Genomic DNA, 27,416 nt, shown 5'->3' on the forward strand with positions numbered 1-27,416 from the left:
AGAGGAGACTCTTCCATATTCATCCGGGCCTAATTCAAAAAAGAGAATGTGCATAGCCTTAGCATTGAGCTGAAACTTTTTCTTCTCTCCATCACTCCAATCGTTCATCTCACCGGGGTGGAGTGGAGTAACCCTTCATGATTGAGTTCTAAGCTCCTAGATCATTGGCTTGAATGAAGAGCATCATCCTATTTTTCCAATAGGTATAATTTTCTCCAGTGAATTAGGGTGACTTGTTGACCGATTGTGAATCTTCAATGTAATAGGCACCGGAGGTTGAAGTCATTTCTTTGTCAGTTACGTCGGGAATCGGTAGAGCTTCTTCTAGGATCGTCTCAAGGTGGTTAAACCCTCTAATGAGTCAAGCTTTGATACCAATTGTTAGGATTTACGGAAGCTCGAATTGACAACCGAAAAAGTTGCAAGAGGGTGAATTGATAATAATTTGATTAGGGTGTAAGGAGAGAAAAAGATAGAGAAATTTGGCATAATGATTTATATTGGTTCGACTTATCAACCAAGTCTACTTCCACTACCTAAGCTCCTCACTTAGGATTTTCTAACAAATTCACTAATTTGTTCTTTCTTTTTAAAGGATCAAGAGATAACCTTTACATTCCTTATCTTTTCACTTGGAAAAGATAGAACCAATCCCCTTTTACATAAGGTAAAAAGAAATAAACAATAAAACCTCTCAAAGGTAGGGTGTTTACACAATTTAGCTCACGAAAATACTAATATTTACAAGAGAGATAAAATAAGATTGAAAATCTTTTCTCTTGTGTTTAATTGCTTGGATGTTATAACCCTTATTCAATTGTCTTGAACTTGTATTTATATGTTGGAATGAGTTTTTGGTCATTTCTAGCCGTTGGGGATGTTTTCTAGCCATTTGGGGATGAAATCTCTACAAAATAAAATTGTCCAAAATAGAGGGTATCGGTACTCCTAAAGGGAGTATTGCTATTACCTTTGTTATTTTTAAATACAACTAGCTGTTACTAGCCGTTGGGGCTTGATGGTATCGATACTATGCCTATGGTATCGATACTACTATGTAAACTAGTATCGGTACCATTTTTGCATTCTGGAATTTGAGCAATGTTGGTAGTATCGATACTACCAAGTGAGTATCGATACTTCCCTTACATTTGGTATCAGTACCATATTGATACTTCTTATATGTGAAAATCATTTTGTGCTCAATTCCAAGTTAAACGGACTTTGAATTATTTTTTTGAAAACTTTGAATAAATTTAATTCAAGTCTAAAACATTTTGCTTAAATTGTTATATCAAAATATATTTCAACATATCTTTTTTGAGGGAACGTCCACATCTTGTTATTCGCAGTGAAAGGTAAAGTTATGAATTGTGTTATACCTCTCGATAATGGTCAATGGTTTATTTTTGTCTATTTTACTATTGTTTACTACTGTGGGGACACTGGGTTAATAGCCTACTCTCTAGTTTCTGTCTTTTCATATTCCTTTAATCAGTATGACTACGACGGGTACTTGGAGGATCGTTTAGAAACTTGTTTCCTTTACAGACATCATATGGATAATTTCAGTTTTTATGTTATTTCTTTTTCGTTGACTTTATATTTATTTATGGGATTTTGGATATTAAATTATTTTATTTGCTTTGGACTTAAACTCATTTCATAGTATGCATTAGGAACTCTTATTTTGTTTAAGAATTTATACTAATTTTCTGATGATGCATGTTTTAATCTAAAAGTTTCATGATTTCTATTAAATTGAATTATTGTTGTGGTCTCTGAGATTCGATCGTAAAGTCTAGGTCGGGTCTAGGGGGTTACATGAACCATATAAATGAACATGTCCACGATGATAAAAGAATATGTTGACAAATGCTAAATGAAAATGTTGACGAACATATAAATAGACATGTTTACAAAAGTTAAATGAATCAAACACGAGCCACTTTAAAAAATAAGCAAACAGACACTAGCACGATTAAGGGTGAGCATTTGATCAAGTTGAGTCAAGTCGAGTCAAATAAATTTTGAGTTATCCGAGTTGTATTTTACAACTCAAACTTAACTTGATTTTATTTTTCAAACGAGTCGAGTTATTCAAATTTCTATGCTAATTTTATTATATTATTTATAGTATTATGGTAAGGAGTGGTTCCGATTTTTTTGACTTTCTTTAACCATATAAGATATATATTTCATATTCTTTTCATATTATATTGTTATTTAATATATTAACTAAAATCTAAAACTATAAAATATATTCACAATATTATATTTTTCTTATTTTGAGGGTGAACTATTTATGAGAGTATAAAAGAGTCAAAGAATTGATGAGAACAAAGAATTTGCAAACAATTGCAGTTTAAAAACCAAATTGAGTAAAATGCAATGTTAAGTTAAATGGGCATAGTTGTATACGAGAGCATGTGGTTCAAATTTGGTTGAAATAAATGATAAATTGAAGAAATAAGGAAATTGAAAAATATACTTAAAAATTGAAAACTTGAGGGAGTAAATCAAAAAATTGAGAACTTGTTATCGAAACAAGAAATTTAAAGTACATATGTATTCTATGGTGGTTTAAGAACATGTGGTTCAAATTTGGTTTAAAATAAGCTTAAAATAAAGGATAAATTGAATGAGTAATGAAATCAGAGACTAAATAGTAAAATTGTCAAAATACATAGTAAAAATTTTGATTTTTCGAATAACTTGAGCGACTCGAACTCGAAAACTGAATTGATAATTCGAGTTAACTCGAATAACTCGACTAGAATAATTTCAAATTTAAAAAATCAATTTTTCGAGTCGAGTTTTACTTACCCCTAAACATGATATTAATTTTTTTTATTAATCTATGATAAGTATAAGGTAATATATATTTAAATATAACTCTCAGCCATTTGACATTGAACACTCACACTTCTAACATTTCTGGTTCTCGAGCCCAAAACCTCACGAAATAACAATAATTTCTTTACCATCAAAATCACTTGATTCATACATATTAAAAATTAAATAAATATGAATATAATATAAATACATTTAAAAATAAACAAATAAACATAAATAATACCTTATTAGTTAAAACACTATTAATTTATACCGATAAATATAGTAGTCTGCTAATTTGTTTGTTTCTTTATTTGGCCTTGATATTTAAAAAAAAATCCTCCACCAATTATACAATTGCAGGATTATTAATTTTGCAAAGAGTACCCTCCACCAATTATAAGACGACACGTTAACATAAAAATACAACCTGAGCCAAAAATTTGCCAGAATCAACTAGCGCCCATGCAAACTCGGCCCTTCCGAATCAAGCTCTGATAATCACGGCCCGGTTCTGTTATAAGATAGTGCTTAGTTCCACTTTTATCAGTATTAACTCTTAACAAACTAATTTAGCTCTTAACCTTTTAATTTCTAAAGCTTTTTTGTTCTCACCAAAAAGTAGAATAAAATGATTCTCTCAGTTTGCTACTTTTCTCGTTAATCTACTAATTTTCTCCTTCTCTGTTCCTTTTTCTTTGCTGATCCCCTGCATTTTGAATCTCGAATCTGGTAATTATTCTTCATTATTTTACCTCATTGTTTCTACAGTATAATTATTTTTGCGGTTAACTTTATGTCTTTGGGTTCTTCGTCGCATTCTTGTTGATTTTCCTGCAATAAATTTTATATAACGATTTGGGTTTTTTAATTGTTTCCCCCCCCCTTTTCTGTAGTGACTCGAGTTAGTCCAACTTTTGACTAACAGTATTGATTAGAGATTCTTCTCCGTAGCTTAAATTTTTTCTTTCATTTCATAATTCCTACATTTTTTTCCTTTGATTTTCAGCTGTGAACCGATAGGAAGCTATCGAATACGAGGCACCATGGAAGCAGATGACAAGTTCTTGAACATGGGCATTCTTCTAGTAGTGGCCAAGCTCATATCGTTCCTCATAATGCCCAGATCTAAGAAGCGGGTGCCTCCAGTGGTCAAAACCTGGCCGGTAATTGGTGGGCTCCTTCGATTCATGAAGGACCCATTGTGATGCTCCGGGAGGAGTACCCAAAGCTTGGCAATGTTTTCACGTTGAACTTGTTTAACAATAAGATAACATTCTTGATTGGGCCTGAGGTTTCAGCACACTTCTTTAAGGCTTCTGAATCAGACCTCAGCCAACAGGAGGTTTATCAGTTCCATGTGCCTACTTTCGGTCCCGGTGTGGTGTTCGATGTTGATTACTCTGTGAGGCAAGAGCAGTTCCGGTTCTTCACGGAGTCCCTTAGAGTTAATAAACTTAAGGGTTATGTGGATCAAATAGTTACAGAAGCTGAGGTGAGTGATTTGCATACACATTACTTGGTGTTTATAAATCGTTTATTATTTGATGACCCCATATCTGAACCTAATAAAGAAGCGACAATTATTCGATAGTGTTAGAGTAGTATGGGGTTTTGCATTTCTGTTTTAGAGTAAATTGAAGTTTGGTGAATGATATAAATGAACCCAATTGAGTTCAGTGTTTAAAAAGGCACGAGACGAGGGTGAAACGCCTAATTAGGTCTGGGTGAGGCGACTTCAATGAAGCGCAGCAAGGCGCTGAAGCTCAGAAAGGCGCCGCCTTTTCGAAGTTTTTTTTTTTGTTTTACATACTAACTTATATATATGAACAAAAAAAATGAAATGTCAGAGAAGAAAAGTGTAAAACATGGTGGGGTGATTAGAAAAGAGAGTTTTATGAAAGACATGAAAATTTGTCGTGAAATATAGATAAAGGGGGTGATTTACAAAATAATTCCAGATTGAGCAAGTAAAATGAGAGAGAGGCATGCATGCACGAATTGTGAATCGGGGAGGAAAGATAGGTTTTAGCGAGTTTTGTCGCACAGTGATGGGTTCTTGAGCAGCATGTTTAGCACATGGTGAAATTTGAATCCATGAGAAAGAAAGAAAAGCTTAGAAACACAATTTAGAAATACGAAAAATGGAGGATTAGAGTGGATAGAAGTGGGGAGTGGGGTTTAGGGTAGGGGTGTAAACGAGCCGAGTCGAGCTCGAGTATTGCAGAGCTCGACTCGAAAACTCGCGAGCTTAAAATTTTCAAGCTCAAATCGAACTCGAAATCTTAAACTGAAGCTCATGAGAAGCTCGAAAAGGTTCGAAATGAAAAAAATCTTAAACTTAACTTGATTGAAGCCTCAAACTCAAACTTAAACCTTAAATACATGAAAATCTTATTGTATTTAAAAAAAATCAATACATAAATGTTAATATTATTAATAATTTATTTTAAAAAAATAAAATCTTAATATATTATATTTTCGAACTGTTCACAAGCTTTTCGAGTCGAATATCAAGTAGCTCGTTAAGAACTCGAGTCGAGTCCATTCGATCCGAGTATTTATCGAGCCTTGATCGAGTCGAGCTCAAATAACTCACGATCTGTGTTGTCTTCATTTACAGCCCTAGTTTAGGGTGTAGGTGGTGTTAATGAGGAAAACACGTTTATTGAGAGGTGCGAGGTGGACGGACAAGAAGGAGACAAGTAAGAAGTTGATGGCAACTCATTATTAGATTTTTATTTATTGTTTCAGTTTCTTATGTGGAATTGTTTATTAGATTTCTATTTATTGTTTCAGTTTCTTATGTGGAATTGTGGACCAAGGAAGGAAGGGGGGTTTTGTTGGGTTTCCCAAGGTTCAATAGTTGATGGAGCAAAAAAGTGATGTTAAATACATAAAATGCTGAAAATGATTACTCTTTGGTATTTATATTGTATGAACTATTCTTTATATTTGATTATACAACTGGAGAAAATTTGTATATCTTTTATTTTTAAAAAGTGTGCCTCACTTCAATGAAGCGCGCTTCTTATACCTTGTGTCGTAACTGGTTTTCGTCCGGGCACGAAATATTAAATTGGGCGAGGAAATTGATGTGAATAAATAATTTTGAAAATAATTTAAGAGTCGCCATCGGCCTTTTGGGTCAGGTAGGTCGAATACCTAAAAAATATCTTTTAAAAGAGTTTTAAGAAAACATCAATTAAAAAAAAATTAAACTGATCTGCGTTTATAACCAAAAATTCGTTCTTTTTAGTAATAAAAAGGGATTCGTGGTCGGTTACGTTTAGGGAAGGATTAGCACCCCTACAACGCCCAAAATTGGTACTTTGCAATTATAAATTGTCTCTATTATTAAAATTTAAAAATTCAAAAATATATTTAATTCTATTATTTTCAAAATTATATATATATAAAATATTTATTTATTTAAAAATATCCAAAAAGAACTTCTAGGTGCCTTAAGACAGCTCTTTTTCTTTGATATTGATAAATAATATTATTTAATTTTTAATTTTAAAATATCAGAATAGGACATCCAGTTGTATTAAGACTGTCCTTTTCTTCGATTTATTAAGATAAATATTTAAAAATTACTATTATATATATTTTATGAATATATAAAATATTTATTCATAAAAATAAAAATACTATTAAAACAATATATTTAAAAACAATAAAATAAAAGAAAACATATAAAATAAATGAATAAATTATAGCAAAAATAAAATTAAAAGTCTAATTCATAATTAATCAAAATTATATGGATCAAATATGTTATTTTCTGATTTAATGATTTAGTGACTAAAATAAAATTATCTAAAATTCGAATTTTATAATGAAATAAATTAAAAATATAAACTAGGGATTAAAAAATTATTTATAGAAATTAATGGATCAAATCTGTAATTTATCCTAAATATATTATTTTAATATGAAGGACTAAAATAAATTAAATTAAAATTCGAAGACCAAATTAAGAATATTATAAATTTAATTTAGTGACTAAAATGTAAATTTTACAAATCCGGAGGACTGCGGACGGGTTTAACTATTTCATAATTACGCGTATAGTCCTTCCCGAAACGACGTCGTTCGGGAAGGACTATAAATGGTCCAAACCGGCTGGCCCGAAGGGCCAGCCATTTCATTTCTTTTTTTTTCTCTCTCTAGCAGAGAGAGTTTTAAAACTCTCTGCCTTCTCTCTAGCTTCCCTCACCGGAGGGAAGCCGGTCACCGGACGGCAACCGTCTGCCGCCGTGACCATCACCGCCGGCCACCGCATCCGGTGGCCGGAAAATTTTTTCTTTACACTAATATATAGATCGGACCGTCCTAAGGACGGTTCCGATGTTATTTCTTCCTAAAAGGCTCCCAATCGGAGCAAATCTACAAAAGTACCTTCGTTGTTTCGAAGGTTCCGGTGAGATCTGGTAGTCGGAGCTTCCTCGGTAAGTCTCTTCTTCCTTTTTCTTTTTTTTTCCTTCTGGTTCTTTGCTGCTACTGAGATCGTTGGTATTAGTTGTTTTTTCTTTTCTCTGTTTTTTTTTCGGTTCTGTCTCTGTCTCTGTCTCTATCCCCTTCTTTTTTTTTTTTTCAGGTGGGTGGTGGCTTTTATAGCCACCACCGGTGTTCGTCTCGGACCGGTCCGAAGAGGGGCTCTCGGTGAGTCACCGGACTACCAGTGGTGACTCACTGAGTAGCCATGGCGTGGACGGCTGGTATTCTGTCTTCTGGAGTCCTCGGTTTGGACGTGGCAGCGGCGGAGTCTTCTGGAAGCAGCAGCAGCGGCGGCCGCGTGGCCCTAGGGTATCAAACCCTAGGGTTTCTCTCTGGAACCATGTGGACCGTTGGATCGTGCCAGATCCAACGGTTGTGATGAGGCGGCTGAGGATGATTAGGGTTAGGAAACCCTAACTGGAAACCTAAACATTTAGGGTTTCTAGTTAGTTTTGGACCGGTTCTGGTTGGTTTGTAACTGGACCGGTCCAGTTGTAATTGGGCCTGTAAATATTATTATGTATTTAATATATTTAATATAAATTAATAATAATAATAATAATAATAATAATAATAATAATAATAATAATAATAATAATATTAATAATAATATTAATAATAATATGGATAAAAATAATATGGATAAAAAATAGTATCTTCAGCTGCCCCTCTTTGCCCATTCTTGTGTTAACAAGAATAGGGCAAAGATGAAAAGATAATAAAATTTTTTATCCATTTGACTTTACTTTGATCATAATGGAGATATTGAGTAAATTCTTCTCTCTCTCCAAATAAGTTCTTCTTATTATGAACTTTCTGCTGGGGATGATGATGACCTCCTTTCTGTGATAGAGTCATTCAAAAGGTTGAATAAGCTCTTGATGAGTTCTTCTCATTATGAACTTTCTCTTCCTTCTTCAGATAATATCAAACAAAGGTTGAACAAGCTCTTCTCATTATGAACTTCTTCTTCCTTCTTCAGATGAGTTCTTTTCATTCATGAACTTTCTTTGGCAATGTTGATCCATCAAATGATGAATTTAAACAAAAAGTTGAACAAGTTCTTCTCATTATGACCTCTTCTTCCTTCTTCAGATGAGTTCTTCTCATTATGAACCTTCTCTGGTAATGTTGATCCATCAAATGATGAATTTAAACAAAAAGTTGAACAAGTTCTTCTCATTATGACCTCTTCTTCCTTCTTCAGATGAGTTCTTCTCATTATGAACCTTCTCTGGTAATGTTGATCCATCAAATGATGAATTTAAACAAAAGTTGAACAAGTTCTTCTCATTATGAACCTCTTCTTCCTTCTTCAGATGAGTTCTTCTCATTATGAACCTTCTCTGGTAATGTTGATCCATCAAATGATGAATTTAGGTAAAAGGTTGAACAAATTCTTCTCATTATGAACCTCTTCTTCCTTCTTCAGATGAGTTCTTCTCATTATGAACCTTCTCTGGTAATGTTGATCCATCAAATGATGATTTAGGTAAAAGGTTGAACAAATTCTTCTCATTATGAACTTCTTCTTCCTTCTTCAGATGAGTTCTTCTCATTATGAACTCTACCTTGCAATGTTAATCTTTCAAATGATAGATTTGAATCTTTGCTAAAATCTTTGAAATTCCTGTTAAAAATTCAACAAGAATAAAATGAATGAAAATGCACCTATTTTTGTAAACACCTAAAATATGATGCATGAATGTTAGTTATTGATTTCAGATTGGTGAACTGAGTATTTCTTCAGTTGTAGAAACAACAATAGATCTTTCTTCTTCAAATCAGAGAATCTATCATCTTTGACAAATATAGATGTGGATATATGTCACAAAACCTCTTGAGAATAAACTTAATAGTATAGGCTCTTGAAAAGCTTGCATTCAGGCAACATGTTGATTCTGATAACAATTCATCTGATTATGAAGTGACCTTTCAAGATGATTTCACAGATATCGATATTCTTCTAATACCAAGAAATCTTGAATTCTGATTCTGATGAAGAGAATAAACTGTTATATTTGACAAAAATGGGATTCTCAGAGGCTGAAACTTCAAATAGCCCTGGGGGAATGTGGTCCAGATTCATCAATTGCAAAATTGATAGATTTATATGTGCTGCTCAAATGACTAAGGCTGCTGATGCACTTCTTCGGATCAAATAACTCAAATAACACTTCCAGAAGATGCTATTGGCAAATTCATCTTCTAAATTCAATGCTTGATTCTGTCCAATCAGATAACTCAAAGAACACTTCCAGAAGATGTTATGTTCTGTCCAACCAGATCAGATAACTCAAAGAACACTTCCAGAAGATGCTATGTTCTGTCCAACCAGATCAGATAACTCAAAGAACACTTCCAGAAGATGCTATGTTCTGTCCAACCAGATCAGATAACTCAAAGAACACTTCCAGAAGATGCTATTGGCAAATTCATATTCTAAATTCAATGCTTGATTCTGTCCAATCAGATAACTCAAAGAACACTTCCAGAAGATGCTATGTTCTGTCCAACCAGATCAGATAACTCAAAGAACACTTCCAGAAGATGCTATGTTCTGTCCAACCAGATCAGATAACTCAAAGAACACTTCCAGAAGATGCTATTGGCATATTCATTTGTTCCAGTTAATGTTTGGAATAGGATATTACCATGCTCATTCGATGTAGAGCCAAAATTTGTAGATTCGAAGCATTTCCATGCTATTACACTGAAAAGGGCTATATTCATAATTCTGCCAATTGAGAACAGATTTCCTCTTATTCTGCTTCCTCCATGTGCTGATGCTTTTCCATTGACAAAGAAGTGATGGCCTTCATGGGATCCAAGAACAAAGTTGAACTGTTTATAAACATGTACATGAAGTGCCAAATTGACAGAAAGGATCTGTAAGGCTCTTGAAGCTTATGACAATGAGTCACCTTCGAGTGTCCAGAAGTATGTTCTTGATGAGTGCTGAAAATGGAATCTAGTATGGGTTGGAAAGAATAAAGTTACTCCACTTGAACCTGATGAGGTGGAAATGCTTCTAGGTTTCCTTAAAAATCATATACAAGAATCTGTATAGAAACATGTTTCCTAGTGATATCAATGTCTTGTTTCTTTTTGCTGGAATCAGTAATGCAAAGATCATCTTCTACTGTTTTGAAAACAGATGTGCAAGAACTGAATGGTGATCGGTTGGAGCAATTGATGAGTAGATTTGGTAAATTCGACCTCGTTGTCGGTAACACCACTTGTAACAATCTTGATGTTCATGGCTCTAGGCTAGTGATGATTTGACTACTTTGTATTCCATGTATTTAAAAGTATTAACATAAAGTGATATTCAGAAATCTTTAAATTATTTCAAAATTATGTTAGTTCAATATAAAAGAATAAATTGAATTTCAAAAATAAATTGAATCTCAAATAAATTGAACTTGAAATAGATAGAATTGTATTCAAAGTTCTGGCAAACATAATAATGATAAAAATTCAAATGTCTCAACAAATTATAAGCATAAGTATTTCTAAATTAATCACATTGACACAATTTAGAGTAATGATGTAAGCTTTTGTCTGGAAGATCTCAAATGTTGTCAAAATGCTTGTAGATGTGAAGTTTCTTCCAAACTACCAAAATCTTAAGAGAATTCAATTGCCGGATGCATAATATCAACCTGCCTTTGAGCCGCCTTTTCAGGTTTTCAACTCAAATCCTTCCTTTGGTTACAAGATGCCCTTTGCGGGTTTTCACCTTGACCCTCTTTTTCCTTTTTTTTTTTTTTTTTTTTTAAGCATAATATTTCTTGACAGAATCCGAGTTTATTGGATTTTTCAGAATTTTTCCATCCATTTCTGCCAAGATCAACGCTCCTCCGGAAAAAGCCTTTTTCACAACGTATGGCCCTTCCCAATTAGGCATCCATTTCCCACGGAAATCCTTATGTATAGGCAAGATCTTTTTAATACTAGATCACCCTCTTGGAATTCTCTTGGATGTACTTTCTTATCATGAGACTTCATCATCCGTTTCTGATACATCTGTCCATGGCAAATAGCTTTCAATCTTTTCTCTTCAATAAGGTTCAATTGATCAAATCTAGCTTGGATCCATTCAGATTCATCCAATTTTGTTTCTCTCAATATTCGGAGCGATGGAATCTCAACTTCAATTGGTAAGACTGCTTCCATCCCGTAGACTAAAGAAAAAGGCGTTGCCCCAGTAGATGTTCGAATAGTAGTTCGGTATGCATATAGAGCAAAAGGTAACTTCTCGTGCCAATCTTTGTAAGTTTCAGTAGTCTTTGTAATGATTCTCTTGATGTTCTTATTTGTTGCTTCAACTGCCCCATTCATCTTTGGACGATATGCCACTGAGTTTGCATGTTTGATCTTGAACTGTGTACAAAGTTCGGTCATCATTTTGTTGTTCAGGTTCAGAGCATTATCTGTAATGATCCTTTCTGGTAGACCATACCGGCAAATTATCTCTTTCTTTATGAATTTACAAACTGTGGACCTCTTAATATTGACATATGAAGCAGCTTCAACCCATTTGGTAAAATAATCAATTGCCACAAGGATGAAACAATGTCCATTTGATGCTTTTGGTGTGATTGCCCCAATGACATCTATTCCCCACATAGAAAATGGCCAGGGCGCTGTCATTACATGTACAGGAGATGGGGGTACATGAATCTTGTCTGCATATATCTGGCATTTATGACATTTCCTTGCATAATCAATGCAATCTGTGTACATGGTAGCCCAATAATATCCATATCTCATTATTTTTCTGGCCATAGAAAGACCATTTGCATGTGTTCCACATATTCCACTATGTACTTCTTCAATGACGTTTCGAGCTTCACTGATATTTAAACATCTCAACAGCATTTGATCACTGCTTCTTCTATACATAATCTCTCCATCAAGAAAATATCCAGCAGCCATTCTTCTCAAAGTTCTTTTATCAATTTCCGATGCATTTGGTGGATAACTTTGATTTTTGATATATTGCAGGATATCATGATACCATGGTTTACCATCTACCTCTTCTTCCACACTATAACAATGTGCAGGAATTTCATATACTTGCATTTTGATTGGCATCATATCAACTTTCTTAGTTACCTGAAACATAGCAGCTAATGTAGCCAAAGCATCTGCCATTTGATTTTCTTCCCGAGGGAGATAATTGAATGTAACTTTCTCAAATTCTTTCACTAATTCGAGGGTAAAATTTCGGTATTCCAACAATTTGGGATCTTTTGTTTCCCACTCTCCTCGCAAATGATACACCACTAAAGATGAATCTCCATATATCTTGAGATATTTGATTTTTCTTTCTATAGCTGCTTTCAATCCCATGACACAAGCTTCATATTCCGCCACGTTATTGGTGCAAAAGAACTCCAGTCTACTTGTAAAGGGATAATAAACATTTTCAGGAGAAATTAACACTGCCCCGATTCCTCGTCCCAAAGCATTAGATGCTCCGTCAAAGTAAAGCTTCCAAGTTGCAAATGCATCATTTGTTTTGACTTCTTCATTCATGGATATGTATAACAGATCTTCATCGGGAAAATTAAAGTTCAAAGGCTGATAATCATTGATACACGACTGGCCAAAAAATCAGCTATGACACTTCCTTTTATCGCTTTTTGGTTGACATATACAATATCAAACTCAGATAATAACATCTGCCATCTAGCCATTCTGCCTGTCAAAGCTGGTGATTCCATTAAGAACTTTAAAGGATCAAGTTTGGATATCAACCAAGTAGTATGGTATAACATATATTGTCTGAGTCTTCGAGTAGTCCACACCAAAGCACAACATAATTTTTGTATTGGTGGATATCGAACTTCACAATCAGTAAATTTCTTGCTCAGATAATAAATAGCTTTTTCTTTCCTTCCTGATTCATCATGCTGTCCTAGTACACATCCCATCGAATTTTCAAAGACCGTCAAGTAGAGAATTAATGGTCTATCAGGTATTGGTGATACTAAAATTGGGGCATTGGATAAATATTTCTTAATAATATCCAAAGTTTCTTGACATTCTTCATTCCAGACTTCAGGATTGTTCTTTCGAAGTAATTTGAACACTGGATCACATTTGTCAGTCAATTGAGAAATGAAACGAGATATATAATTTAATCTTCCCAAAAAGCCTCGAACTTCTTTTTTTGTATTGGGTGGTGGAAGATCTTGAATTGCTTTTACTTTATCTGGATCAATCTCAATTCCTTTTTGCTGACTACAAATCCCAAAAGTTTCCCAGAAGTTACCCCAAAAGTGCATTTAGCGGGTTAAGCTTTAATTGATACTTCCTCAATCTCTGGAAAAGCTTTCTCAGATTTTGAATATGTTCTTCTTCAGTTCGGGATTTGGCAATCATGTCATCTACATATACTTCAATCTCTTTGTGCATCATGTCATGAAACAAAGTTACCATGGCTCTTTGATATGTTGCCCCTGCATTTTTCAATCCAAATGGCATCACTTTATAACAGAATGTGCCCCACATGGTTATAAATGTTGTTTTTTCCATGTCTTCAGGATTCATTTTTATCTGATTATATCCTGAAAATCCATCCATAAATGAAAACCATGCATGCCCTGCAGTATTGTCCACCAATGTGTCTATGTGGGGTAATGGAAAACTATCTTTCGGACTAGCTTTGTTGAGATCTCTGTAATCCACACACATTCGAACTTTTCCATTTTTCTTTGGTACGGGAACAATGTTGGCTACCCATTCTGGGTATTTAGATGCCTGTAGGAAACCTGCATTGATTTGTTTCATCACTTCTTCTTTGATTTGCAACAACATTTCTGGCCTCATTCTTCTGAGCTTTTGTTGGACTGTTTTATATTCTGGATTGATTGGAAGCTTATGTATCACTATATCTGTGCTCAAACCAGGCATATCTTGATAGGACCATGCAAAGATATCTTTGAACTCTTGAAGGAGATTTATCAATTCTTGTTTTATCTGGACTGTCAGAGTGGTACCAATTTTCACCTCTTTTCTTTCTTCATCTGTTCCCAAATTCACAGTCTTAACCTCTTCTTTGTGGGGTAGAATTTGTTTGTCTTCTTTTTCTACCAATCTTAATAGTTCAGTAGGAACATCACGTTCTAGTTCATCTTCACAACCATTGATTTCTTCCAGACATATAGGCTGCTCTAAATTTATCACTGGATTAAATCTAGGAATAAACATGCTATTAATACGGTGACACCTGCAAATTTAAGTCGGAACATTTCCGAAAGAATATAGTAAATTTATGAAAATAAATAAATGTAAAAATGTAAGAAAATGTAAAGAATGATTGCCATCTGAAAATTTTAAAGAAAATTTCTTATATTAACATAATTTCTTTTACAAGATAACAAAAAGTTTTCATATTTTTGAGCTAAACATAAAGATTAGTTCTGAATATTACTCTGCATTAATATTAAAAACTATAGGAAGATCTTCAGTGGTCCAATTGGTGAGTGTTTCTCCAGGAAGGCATGGTCGAATCATATCCAAGTACTTGCCAGTCTTGTTGTTATTCGTGATCATGTTGATAAATAATTCATTCATAGCTTCTTCAACTATGTCTTGATCTTTCCTCAACTTTTCTTCTTTAAAGGCTTCAACAAGCTGCTGTTCCACATTAATTGTTCCCCCTGATCTGAATGTTGTCCTCAACTGTGGGAAAGACATGTGTTTCCAAAGGATTTCTCCTCCTTTCAATTTTGCCTTTCTGTCTTCACATCTTCTTTTCATCTCTTTGTTCCTTTGCTGAAAATTAGGCTTAAACCCCAGCCCAAAACGGTCTTTTTTCATCTTTATACTGACAGGAACTGAAATCCCTTGAAGATTCTTTCCTAGACCTCTCCCAGTTTTAGCTCCGATGCCTAAAGTTTGTTGTACTGTCATCTTGGTGCAATCAGACAATCTGGGATATGGAATTTTCCTTCCTTCTGCAACAAAAGTTGTATTTACAAATTCAAGAGCTCGAAAAGAGCATTCAAGAGCCTCATCATTGGTATCGATATATGGAACATCGCTTGTTACAGACGCAATGATTTCTTCTTCAGCATTGACGCATATTAGTTGTCCATCAACAACAAATTTCAATTTCTGATGTAATGAAGAAGGAACGGCTCCTGCTGAGTGAATCCATGGCCTCCCTAAGAGACAATTATATGTGGGGTGGATGTCCATCACCACAAGTCAATATTGTACACGACTGGGCCGATTAACAAAGGTATTTCCATTTTCCCAAGCACTTCTTTTTTAGTACCATCAAATGCTCGTACCACATTCTGATAACTCTTCATGTGTGATTGATCCAAAGGCATTCTTTGAAGTGTGATTAGAGGCATCAAATTGAGAGCAGACCCATTGTCAATCAATACTCCTGGTAACACATGACCATGACAATGTGTCGTGATGTTCAAAGCTTTTACTGACCCCATTCCGCCTTCCGATATTTCATCATCTGTGAATGTTATATAATTGTCAGCGGCTATATGTCCCACAATTCTGTCAAGTTTATTGAGGGATATATCTTCGGGGATAAATGTTTGATTAAGAATTTTCATCAAAGCATTCCTATGCGCTTCTGAATTCATCAATAGATCAAGAATAGAAATTCTCGCTTGTTGTTTGTGTAGTTGTTCAACCACACTATACTCACTATGTTTCAAGAATTTCAAAAATTCTTGAGCTTGTTTTTCTGTCACAGGTTCATTGAATGCTGGAAGGGATTCATCCTCAAATACCTTCTGAGGTATTGCCACAGCTTTTCCTTTTGCTTTCACTTGTTCTGAAGCATTGGATGTTTCGGGAGAGTAACATCTCCCACTTCTTGTAAAGAAACCGACCTCGCTCACTGCTTCAGACGTCGATGTAGTACTCAAACTCTGCATTTTCTCTTTTGTTTTATCTAGAGAATCAGATCCTCCTACCATTGAAACATTGGTAGTATAATTCCAAGGTACCCTGCGGGTATCTTTGTATGGAAATGGTAGAGGAGTGGTAATAACTACTTTTGGCCTTATTGGTGCCGGAATCACCGTGGATGATTTCACATTAATGATCACAGGATCATTTATTCTTTGATTTGATTTAGAATCCTCTGATGAGCAAACATCATCTTCTTTTTTCCCGGGTTCTTCTTCAAAGAATTCTATTTCTCTGTTGTTCATCAATTTTTGCACCAAGTTTCTAAACTCAGGACATAGTTGAATTTTATGCCCTTTATCCTGATGATATTCACAATAATTCTTGCCTTCATTCTGCTTTGGCCTGAATTGTTGTGGAATTATACCGGCTAAAGAAAGTTGTTGGAATATCCAAACAAACGGAGATTTAATTTCAGAAATGTCAGTCTTTGCTTTCTTTATATTCTCTTCCTGAATTGCATTCACGTTTTTATCTCCATGATTTGGCAATGGATGACTTGATGCGGATGGTGTATTGAATTCCAACTTCCCAGTGTTAATCAAATTTTGAACCACCCTTTTGAATGCTAGACAGTTTTCAATAGAATGTCCTGTAATTCCTTCATGGTAAACACAGTGTGCCTTTGTATCATACCAAGGAGGGAATGGTGGTTGCATGGGAACCAAAGGGTAGGGCCGTATAACATCTGCTTTTAACAGCGAATCATAGACCTCTGCATATGGTACTGGTAAAGGTGTAAAAGACAACCTTTCATTTTCCTTTCGAGATCCTCTGGACTCTGCTCGATTAGTGTTTGTTTCCTCTTTCTTAACCCTTGGCTGGGTTATTGTAACACTTTTCGATGAATCTTTGCTGTAAGAATTGGCATTGTTGACCTCATTCTCCTTTTTCCGGTATGTAGGTCTTTTGGAACTAGATCCATCATTTGATTCAATCTTGCCACTTTTCAAGACATTTTCAATTAATTCTCCAGAAATGACCAAATCTGCAAAATTTCTTGTTGCATTCCCCATTAAATGGTTTAAATAAGGGGCCTTCAATGTATGGACAAACATTACTGTGGCCTCTTTTCTGATAAAGGTGGTTGAACTTGGGCTGCAGTGTCACGCCATCTCTGGGCATACTGTCTGAATGTTTCATTATTCTTTTTCCAAATTCTGGAGAGTCCATCTATCAGGGACCATGTCTGTCACATGGCGGTACTGCTCTAAAAATGCTTTAGCCAAATCTTTCCAAGATCTAATGTTGGCTTTGGTCAATTGAGTATACCATTTTAAAGCCGGTCCTGTCAAACTATCCTGGAAGCAGTGAATTAACAATTTTTCGTCCTTCACATATCCTGCCATTCTTCGACAAAACATAGTAATGTGGGATGAAGGGCATGTAGTACCGTTATATTTATCAAATTCGGGAGCTTTGAACTTGATAGGGAGGATTAGGTCTGGAACCAAACTCAACTCACTAGCATCAAATCCATAGAATGATTCAGTTATTTCCACGGATTTCATTCGCTCTTCTAAACTCTTGATCTGTCTGGTCAGTTCTTCATTTACTTTTTGTTTCTCATTCAGCTCATTTAAATCTGGGATCAAATGCTCAGTATTAAGATCCCCTACTTTCACATCTGATATAAGCGGATTTTTGTTTGAAGATGCAGGATCCACTTGTTGATCTTCATGTGATTGACTTCTTGTAATGCAGATGTACGAGCATTGATTTGTATAGGGGTAGTACCAGAATGATAAATTGATTCTGGTGGAAAACCTAGGGATATATGGGTTCTTGGTCAAAAGATACAGGATTTTCATGCATTTTTCCACTGATAGCCTGCCTTTTAAACATGTCCTCTATCTTCTTCATCATACTGTCTTGTGAATTTGCAATGATGGCTTCAATTTTTTCCAACTTCATTCTCATTTCTTCTTGTTCTTTATGATGCTGTTCCTCAATACGCTGTATTTTATCCTCCATAATTCTCTTAGTAGCTTGTCTAGTACCGTAGTGATGTAGTATTTCTCTTTTGGCCAGAGTAACTTCGATTGAAAAATCTCTTAATATTATTTTTTCAAATTTTAATTAATGAATTTTAACTTAATAAATAAAATTCATAGCGAAAATTATGAAATGAATGATGAATGTATGCAAAATGTATGTATGCAAAAAAGATATTGATCCCAAAAAGTTAACTGTCATAGAACAACTTTCATCGGCATACAAAGTTTCTTTATAATAGTTCAGAACTACAGATAAGGCGTAGCTTTCCTATTAAGCTCTATAATTTCTTTCATTAACCATGACACCTTCTTTCCACACTTAGAAACTGGATCAACGTGATGCTCAATTATTTCGGCTTCAACAGCTAGTTCCCCAACATATCTAGCAACCTCGCTCATTTGTACCATGGCCTCGAACACCATATTGCTTCTTTCTTCACTTCTTTCGACATAGAACTCAGTTGACTTTTGCCATCGTTCAGTTTTCCTTCAAGAGTTTGCTCTAACTCAGTGATTCTGACTTGACAATTGTGCAGAATTTTTTCAAGATCTCTAATGCGTCTTCGCAGTGAAGCATTTTCCTCATTACTTTCTTTGAGATCATTAGGTCCTAGACGAACCTTTTCTTGAAACAATGATTCTTCCAGTTGCAAAATGTAAGCATTAAACTCTGAGTTTTGTTTCTAGACTGATCCAGATCTTCTTCAAGTTTTGTTCGTGCTTCTTGTGTTCTTTGATTAAGCTTCTGGATTTGAACATCTTTGTTTCTGCATCTTTGCATCCAATTGCTAGCCACTTCCTGCTCTACCTCAAGTCTGGTGTTGAAATTTTTTCTTTCTAGCTCCCATTTTTCTTTTTCAACATTGGATTCTTCCATCTTTGGCCTCTAACTTCAAGCTCAGCAATCAACTGGTTCATTTCAGATTCAAATCCCTTGAACATGCTATTTTTCTCGCCTTCAAATTTAACAAAGATGTCATTCTTCATCTCTTCTAAATCTTTGGCTCGATCCCTTTCTCTTTGCATTTCATTCATGATCTCACGGTGTTCAGCCTTGTGTTTTATAATTCGCTCTCTTCTGTCAACCTCGAAATCTTCCATTTTTTGCTTTCCTTTTTCCAGGCTTTTGAGTAGACGGCTATTCTTTCCTTTCAGATCTTCAACTCGTCTTTTCTCAATGTTCAATTCTCTGGTCATCTGTACCGTTGATTGGTTGGGTCTTGATGCTTTTCGGGATTTGTATAACTCCTGGTAATTTTCTGTAAGGCTCTGTACTCATCCTCACCTTTTTCTTATCTCTTCTCAACATTGCACATTGTGATGAATGAAAGTCAATGTCAACCCCTAACATGGCTTTATCTTATCTCATTTGCTCTAACTCTTTCGACCAGCCATCTCTTTCTGCTTCAAACTCAGCTCTCAAGATTTCAATCTCTGATGGAACCACCTTAATGCGATCTTCCATAGAAATATCCTCATTTTGATCTGGTAGAGGAATATTTTCGTTTTTCCTGACAGATCTCCATTCTTCGTAATCAGGAGTTAACATTTCTTTTGCTGCTTTAGCTCGGATGCAAAAAGTTGTTTTCCAAGCTGTAACGGCTTCCATGATGTTCCTTTTATAATTTTTGCTGTGGAATGCAAACTCAGATGACTGTAGTCCAGCAGTGACAGGTACAAATTGACGACCTTCATACTGTCTTATAACCAGAAGTGGTGCATATCCAATTCCTCCCCATAATCCGAGCAACATTATCCAGTTGTAATCACCACATTTGTAAATGATTCCCTTTGTATTTGCCACGGGGCTCGCCAAATAACGTCATTGCTTTGCAGATTTCGAAAGGCATTAATCCACATATCTTTCTTAATTTCTTTAGGCCATTCCTGCTCCAGAAATTCCTTTAATGGTGAATAATCCGTATTAAAACGTCGGTATGAAATCTTTTCTGTTCTCCAGAAATGACTACGGATCCAAACATATAACAACTGAGTACACCCTGAGAATCGTCCTCCCCTAACCTTCTGCAAGCATTTAATGATCTGAAGGTCTCTGCTAGGATGGCAGAAACAGGATTAATCTTCTTCGGTAGTTGTTCAAACAAGTCTACCACTGCAGCTTCAATATATCCCAATACTTTTGGGAAGATGACCATGCCATATATACCCAGAGCAAATAGATCGAATCGTACTTTAATATCTGGATGGCTCTGAATAAGTTCTCTGATGTTGGTCCAAGCAATGCCTTCACTTTCGCCTTTTTGTTTTGTACGGGATGCTACCCATTCTTCTCGTACCCCGGCAATCTTTGCTAATTTAACTCGAAAGGGTTGAGTTTTAATTGACTTTGAATATATTCGATTCTCCAAAGCACCTTCAAGATGTAACAAAGTTGTATATTCTTCAATAGTAGGGACCAAGTCTTCCTTATTGAAAGTGAAGCAATTGTACCCTGGATTCCAGAATTGAACTAGGGCTCTGAGTAATTCATCATCCACTTCAACATAGAGCAAATATGGGATGTCTCCGTAAGTCTGATAAAACTGCAATTTTTTGTTTGAATCCCAACTTTCCCAAATGCTTCGCAAATCTTGTATATCATTTCTTTTTAGTGAAACTGAAGCATAACTGACCAAGTCAGATACATAATCATCCTGCAGACTGTCTCCTTCTTGTCTTTGTAAATCTTCAGCCCACTGTCTTACTTCTGAGTTTAGAATTACTTGACTTGAACACTTTTTATCCATAGATGAAGGCTTTCCAATGAGACAATTAACACAAGGATCAATGTCTTTTATCCTGTATGATGCAATGCAAACAGAAAAATAAAGAACACACAAAAAGAAAATAAATTAGTTTACATAAAAATTCAATAATACATGTATTTAATTTAATACATGCTTTTCTAAATTTAAGTAATTTAAATAAACATGTAAATAAATTAACAGGAAAGACATAATTCATTTCTCCTGTGTGTACACCTATTTTGGACAAAATTTCGGCATGACTTCTGATCGGAAGAGTTTCTAAGGTTTTTATATGCAAGGTTTCAGATCTAGGAATAAAGGTACCCGAATTGTCTTGTTAGTGCCCCCTTGGGTTGCTAACCCTCAATCCTAGTCCATCACAGACTAAAGTGGATCGAGTTCAATTCGAGGGGATACATTTCTCTATGCCTGACACGGAGAATAAATTCTCACGAAGACAGAGAGCATATGAACCCCGGAAGTTACTTGCTAGGTCTGACACGGAGAATAAATTCTCACGAAGACGTCGCTTTCACTTCCACTTAAAAGGGACAACTCAATTATAGAGCTTTATGTTATGCAATGCAGTGTTGTGTGAGGAGAAATGCTCAAACCTTTGACAGTAAAATAAATAATGAAATAAAAATTACAAATAAAATAAAACAGATAAATATTATGAAAATAATAAGTAAATATAAAAATTTTGAAAAAATAAAATTAAAATTAAATATATGAATTTTAATTTTTAATTTATAGAGACAATTCATAATTGATTTTTAAAAGTTTGACCATCCCCAGCGGAGTCGCCAAGCTGTCGTAACCGGTTTTCGTCCGGGCACGAAATATTAAATTGGGCGAGGAAATTGATGTGAATAAATAATTTTGAAAATAATTTAAGAGTCGCCATCGGCCTTTGGGTCAGGTAGGTCGAATACCTAAAAATATCTTTTAAAAGAGTTTTAAGAAAACATCAATTAAAAAAAATTAAACTGATCTGCGTTTATAACCAAAAATTCGTTCTTTTTAGTAATAAAAAGGGATTCGTGGTCGGTTACGTTTAGGGAAGGATTAGCACCCCTACAACGCCCAAAATTGGTACTTTGCAATTATAAATTGTCTCTATTATTAAATTTAAAAATTCAAAAATATATTAATTCTATTATTTTCAAAATTATAATATATAAAATATTTATTTATTTAAAAATATCCAAAAAGAACTTCTAGGTGCCTTAAGACAGCTCTTTTTCTTTGATATTGATAAATAATATTATTTAATTTTTAATTTTAAAATATCAGAATAGGACATCCAGTTGTATTAAGACTGTCCTTTTCTTCGATTTATTAAGATAAATATTTAAAAATTACTATTATATATATATTTATGAATATATAAAAATATTTATTCATAAAAATAAAAATACTATTAAAACAATATTTAAAAACAATAAAATAAAAGAAAACATATAAATAAATGAATAATTATAGCAAAAATAAAATTAAAAGTCTAATTCATAATTAATCAAAATTATAGGGATCAAATATGTTATTTCTGATTTAATGATTTAGTGACTAAAATAAAATTATCTAAAATTCGAATTTTATAATGAAATAAATTAAAAATATAAACTAGGGATTAAAAAATTATTTATAGAATTAATGGATCAAATCTGTAATTTATCCTAATATTATTTTAATATGAAGGACTAAAATAAATTAAATTAAAATTCGAAGACCAAATTAAGAATATTATAAATTTAATTTAGTGACTAAAATGTAAATTTTACAAATCCGGAGGACTGCGGACGGGTTTAACTATTTCATAATTACGCGTATAGTCCTTCCCGAAACGACGTCGTTCGGGAAGGACTATAAATGGTCCAAACCGGCTGGCCCGAAGGGCCAGCCATTTCATTCTTTTTTTTTCTCTCTCTAGCAGAGAGAGTTTTAAAACTCTCTGCCTTCTCTCTAGCTTCCCTCACCGGAGGGAAGCCGGTCACCGGACGGCAACCGTCTGCCGCCGTGACCATCACCGCCGGCCACCGCATCCGGTGGCCGGAAAAATTTTCTTTACACTAATATATAGATCGGACCGTCCTAAGGACGGTTCCGGTGTTATTTCTTCCTAAAAGGCTCCCAATCGGAGCAAATCTACAAAGTACCTTCGTTGTTTCGAAGGTTCCGGTGAGATCTGGTAGTCGGAGCTTCCTCGGTAAGTCTCTTCTTCCTTTTTCTTTTTTTTTTTCCTTCTGGTTCTTTGCTGCTACTGAGATCGTTGGTATTAGTTTGTTTTCTTTTCTGTTTTTTTTTCGGTTCTGTCTCTGTCTCTATCCCCTTCTTTTTTTTTTTTTTTCAGGTGGGTGGTGGCTTTTATAGCCACCACCGGTGTTCGTCTCGGACCGGTCCGAAGAGGGGCTCTCGGTGAGTCACCGGACTACCAGTGGTGACTCACTGAGTAGCCATGGCGTGGACGGCTGGTATTCTGTCTTCTGGAGTCCTCGGTTTGGACGTGGCAGCGGCGGAGTCTTCTGGAAGCAGCAGCAGCGGCGGCCGCGTGGCCCTAGGGTATCAAACCCTAGGGTTTCTCTCTGGAACCATGTGACCGTTAGATCGTGCCAGATCCAACGTTGTGATGAGGCGGCTGAGGATGATTAGGGTTAGGAAACCCTAACTGGAAACCTAAACATTTAGGGTTTCTAGTTAGTTTTGGACCGGTTCTGGTTGGTTTGTAACTGGACCGGTCCAGTTGTAATTAGGCCTGTAAATTATTATGTATTTAATATATTTAATATAAATTAATAATAATAATAATAATAATATATAATAATATTAATAATAATAATATTAATAATAATATGGATAAAAATAATATGGATAAAAAATAGTATCTTCACCTTGCGCCTTGGCTATAAAACCCTTGTTGCAGTATTGCGCCTTGCACCCCTTTTAACACTGATTGAGTTGAAGTACTTTGTTTATTCCAATGTGGATCATGTGAAGTTGGAGACAGAAAGAGATACGTAAATTTTGAGTATGATCTGCACACGCTAATAAATGTCTTTTGGAGTTAGAAAAAGCGACTTCTTAGTAGTTGTGGTTTATGCATAATGTATACTTTTATTTGATGAGTGAGAAGGCTTTTGTTACTTGAGGGTTTGTTGTGCATATTCGGTTCTGGTGTTCAGCCTGACATGCTAGAGGAGAATTTTCCGTTATTGAATTTATGGTTCCATGTTACATATGTTCAATGTTGCAATTCCTTAGTTGTGAGTTTACTGTCTAATAATTATGGAATTGGGCATGACTACTTCTCTAAATGGGGAGATAATGGTGAGGTGGACCTGAAGTATGAGCTGGAGCATTGATCATCTTGACGGCTAGTAGGTCTCTTGGGTCGAGAAGTACGGGATAGCTTTTTGATGATGTATCTGCACTCTTCCATGATCTTGACAACGGCATGCTTCCTATCAGTGTTATCTTCCCTTACTTGCCTATTCCTGCTCATCGTCGTCGTGATTGAGCTCGAAAGAAGCTTGCTGAAATCTTTGCAAATATCATTTCTTCTCGTAAAAGTGCTGGCAAGTCTGAAAACGACATGTTGCAATGTTTCATTGAATCTAAGTACAAAGATGGTCGCCCAACTACAGAGGCTGAAGTAACTGGCTTGCTCATTGCTGCGCTCTTTGCTGGGCAGCACACTAGTTCCATTACATCAACATGGACAGGTGCTTATCTCCTTCGTCATAATGAGTTCCCATCGGCTGTGGTTGAAGAGAAGAAACAACTAATGCAGAAGCATGGAAGCAAGGTTGATCATGATATTTTATCTGAGATGGACACCTTGTATCGGTGCATTAAGGAAGCCCTGAGACTTCACCCTCCACTTATTATGCTTCTACGCAGCTCACACTGATTTTAGTGTAAATCCCGAGATGAAAAGAGTATGACATTCCGAAGGGTCATATTGTTGCAACATCACCAGCATTTGCAAACAGGCTTCCTTACATTTACAAGGATCCAGACACATATGATCCTGACAGATTCCATGTTGGGAGGGAAGAAGACTAGGCGGCAGGGGCGTTCTCATATATTTCCTTCGGAGGTGGCAGGCATGGTTGCCTTGGTGAACCATTTGCTTACCTTCAGATAAAGGCTATATGGAGCCATTGTTGAGGAACTTCGAGCTGGAGCTTGTGTCACCTTTCCTGAGATTGACTGGAATGCTATGGTGGTTGGTGTGAAGGAAAGGTGATAGTTCGTTACAAGCGGTGACAGCTCTCTGTCGATTAGGGAGAGAGAACGTTATGTTGATTTGCAGTTTTAGTTCATGTTTGTTTAACATGTTGGCTTATTTTGTTCTGTTTTCAAACTTTGGTCTATCTCTGAGCAGTCTTCGGATTCCATTTTCTAGTTGTTTTTGGCTATGATTTAAATATTCATGATTAGTTCATGAGCAGAAACTTGGTTTTTGGTGTTCTCTACTTGAATGAAAGTCATGTAAAACTTAATTCAGTTCAATGCAGTGAATGTCAAAGCACACCTGCATCACCAAGGTTTTAAGTCCCCAACTGGTCCTGCTGTCCAGTTCAAAAAAAAAAAAAATCACCAGCCTTTCAAGTAGATACTCATGCTGCGGCAATTTACGAGCTAGGCCATTCAATATTTGATGAAAGCTTCTCCCGGCGATGCAGATTATGGAAACAACTGGCTTCTTTCATCAAAGACTAGCGAGAAGACTCCGTTCCCTTAAAATTACTTCGGGGGATAAAGATGTGAAAATCGTATCCAACCTAGGAACATCTTCTTCGGCAACAAACACTCCGACACCCTCCCTGGGGAATAGCATCACCAAAGTGATAACAGGAATGCAACCAGGTACGACAGCTTCAACTAGCCCTGATTCCAGGGTGTCCATCATAGCGACCACAACAGGTCATTGCATATCGTCGTTGGATGTTCGGTGGAGATGTCGAGTAGATTGTTCTTTAGATTCTCCCATAAAGTTTCCCTTGCACCTGTGCCAATCACCAGAAGAGTCACCGAGGGTTGACAATAACAGGCTCAAAAGCTGCAACAGAGATTTACCAAGAAACATACCTTGCATAGTAAGATGTTTTAACTCTTCTGTAAGAAACAAGGTAGAAGAAATGTGGGCGTGGTGTCTGTGAAAGCAGCGTTCGTTTTGCCGGTTGGATGAGAGGTCACGTCCAACTATCGTGTTTCCCAGCAGAAAATTGGGCATCCATATCAGCTATGTATCCAAAACTTATTGGGCCTACAACCCAAGCTATCCAAGTTCACAAACATCAACTGGAGCCTTTGTCTAACTCCATGAACTTTTAACTGCTTGTGGGTAAAAGTATAATCTTTTTATTGGATTAATTTATTATTTTTTATTAATCTTATAAGTAAAAAATAGTATTTGTACAAAGATAATTCTCTAGCATTTGAAATGTCTTGAACTAAATACTTCAGTAAATTCAGCTTTTCTTCTTCCAATTTTTAGACTAAATACTTAAAATGTCTTGAACTTAAGATAGATTACCCTCCCAATTTGATCATAGCTCTATCCATAACTTGAACATAATTAAAATTAAGATATCCAAACATAGTTACGAGCAATCTTTATTTAAATACAGAAGAAAGCAGCTTTTTCTTCATGGTTGAATAGGAGAGCTCATTGTTCTTTTATAGAATTTTACTTGATGAACTTTGAAGGCAATGCCATTTTTGTTTATTAGATTTGGAATTCTTCCCAACCATTTGTGAATGGAGTCTTATTTTATTAGCCGCCTTTGAATTATGAACTTGACAGTTGATTTATTAAGTTGGAGGGTAGGATCGGTTGGCGTTTTTGGAAATGATCACTTCCCAAGGTTGCAATCATGCTTTAAATGAGATATTTATGCTTGTAAGCTAATCGAATTCGAGTAGTTTGATTATATCTTGAACTGAACTTAAGTTTAAAATTGATATTCTATCATATTTCAATTGAAGATTGAACCTTGGGTTTTGAATCAGGCTTAAACTTGCCACTAATTGAATTTGGTTACACCCCTGTGGCAAGCATGTGTTAAGTATGAAACGAAAAGGGAAAAGTAACTAATCTGAAACAATGGCTGTTTCCCTGATTCCCGATCGGGGGGATCAGCGTCTTGCACACATGCAGGGAGTGAGATATTGGGGAAAAGGCACAAGTCCCACATCGCAAGTCCTTCACTTTCACCCCCCGCATGGTAGCGACATTGCCATATCCCACCAATCTCATTTTTATTTTCATCTCCCATTCCATGCATTTGCTGTCCTTTCAAAAACGACCTCAACCCTCCAGGCTTTGGGTCTAAAAGATGACTACAGACCTTGTCTTTCTCTCCCCACAACA

At 35.5% G+C, this 27,416-nt stretch overlaps 1 pseudogene; it reads left to right on the plus strand.

The window, feature by feature from the left end:
• Window positions 1-3,450: 3,450 nt before the first annotated feature.
• Window positions 3,451-25,453, plus strand: LOC120151546 (annotated as a pseudogene).
• The last annotated feature ends 1,963 nt before the right edge of the window (window positions 25,454-27,416 follow it).

The sequence above is a fragment of the Hibiscus syriacus genome, unplaced genomic scaffold (genome assembly GCF_006381635.1).
Source record: "Hibiscus syriacus cultivar Baekdansim isolate YM2019G1 unplaced genomic scaffold, ASM638163v2 tig00111059_pilon, whole genome shotgun sequence".
Lineage (NCBI taxonomy): Eukaryota > Viridiplantae > Streptophyta > Magnoliopsida > Malvales > Malvaceae > Hibiscus > Hibiscus syriacus.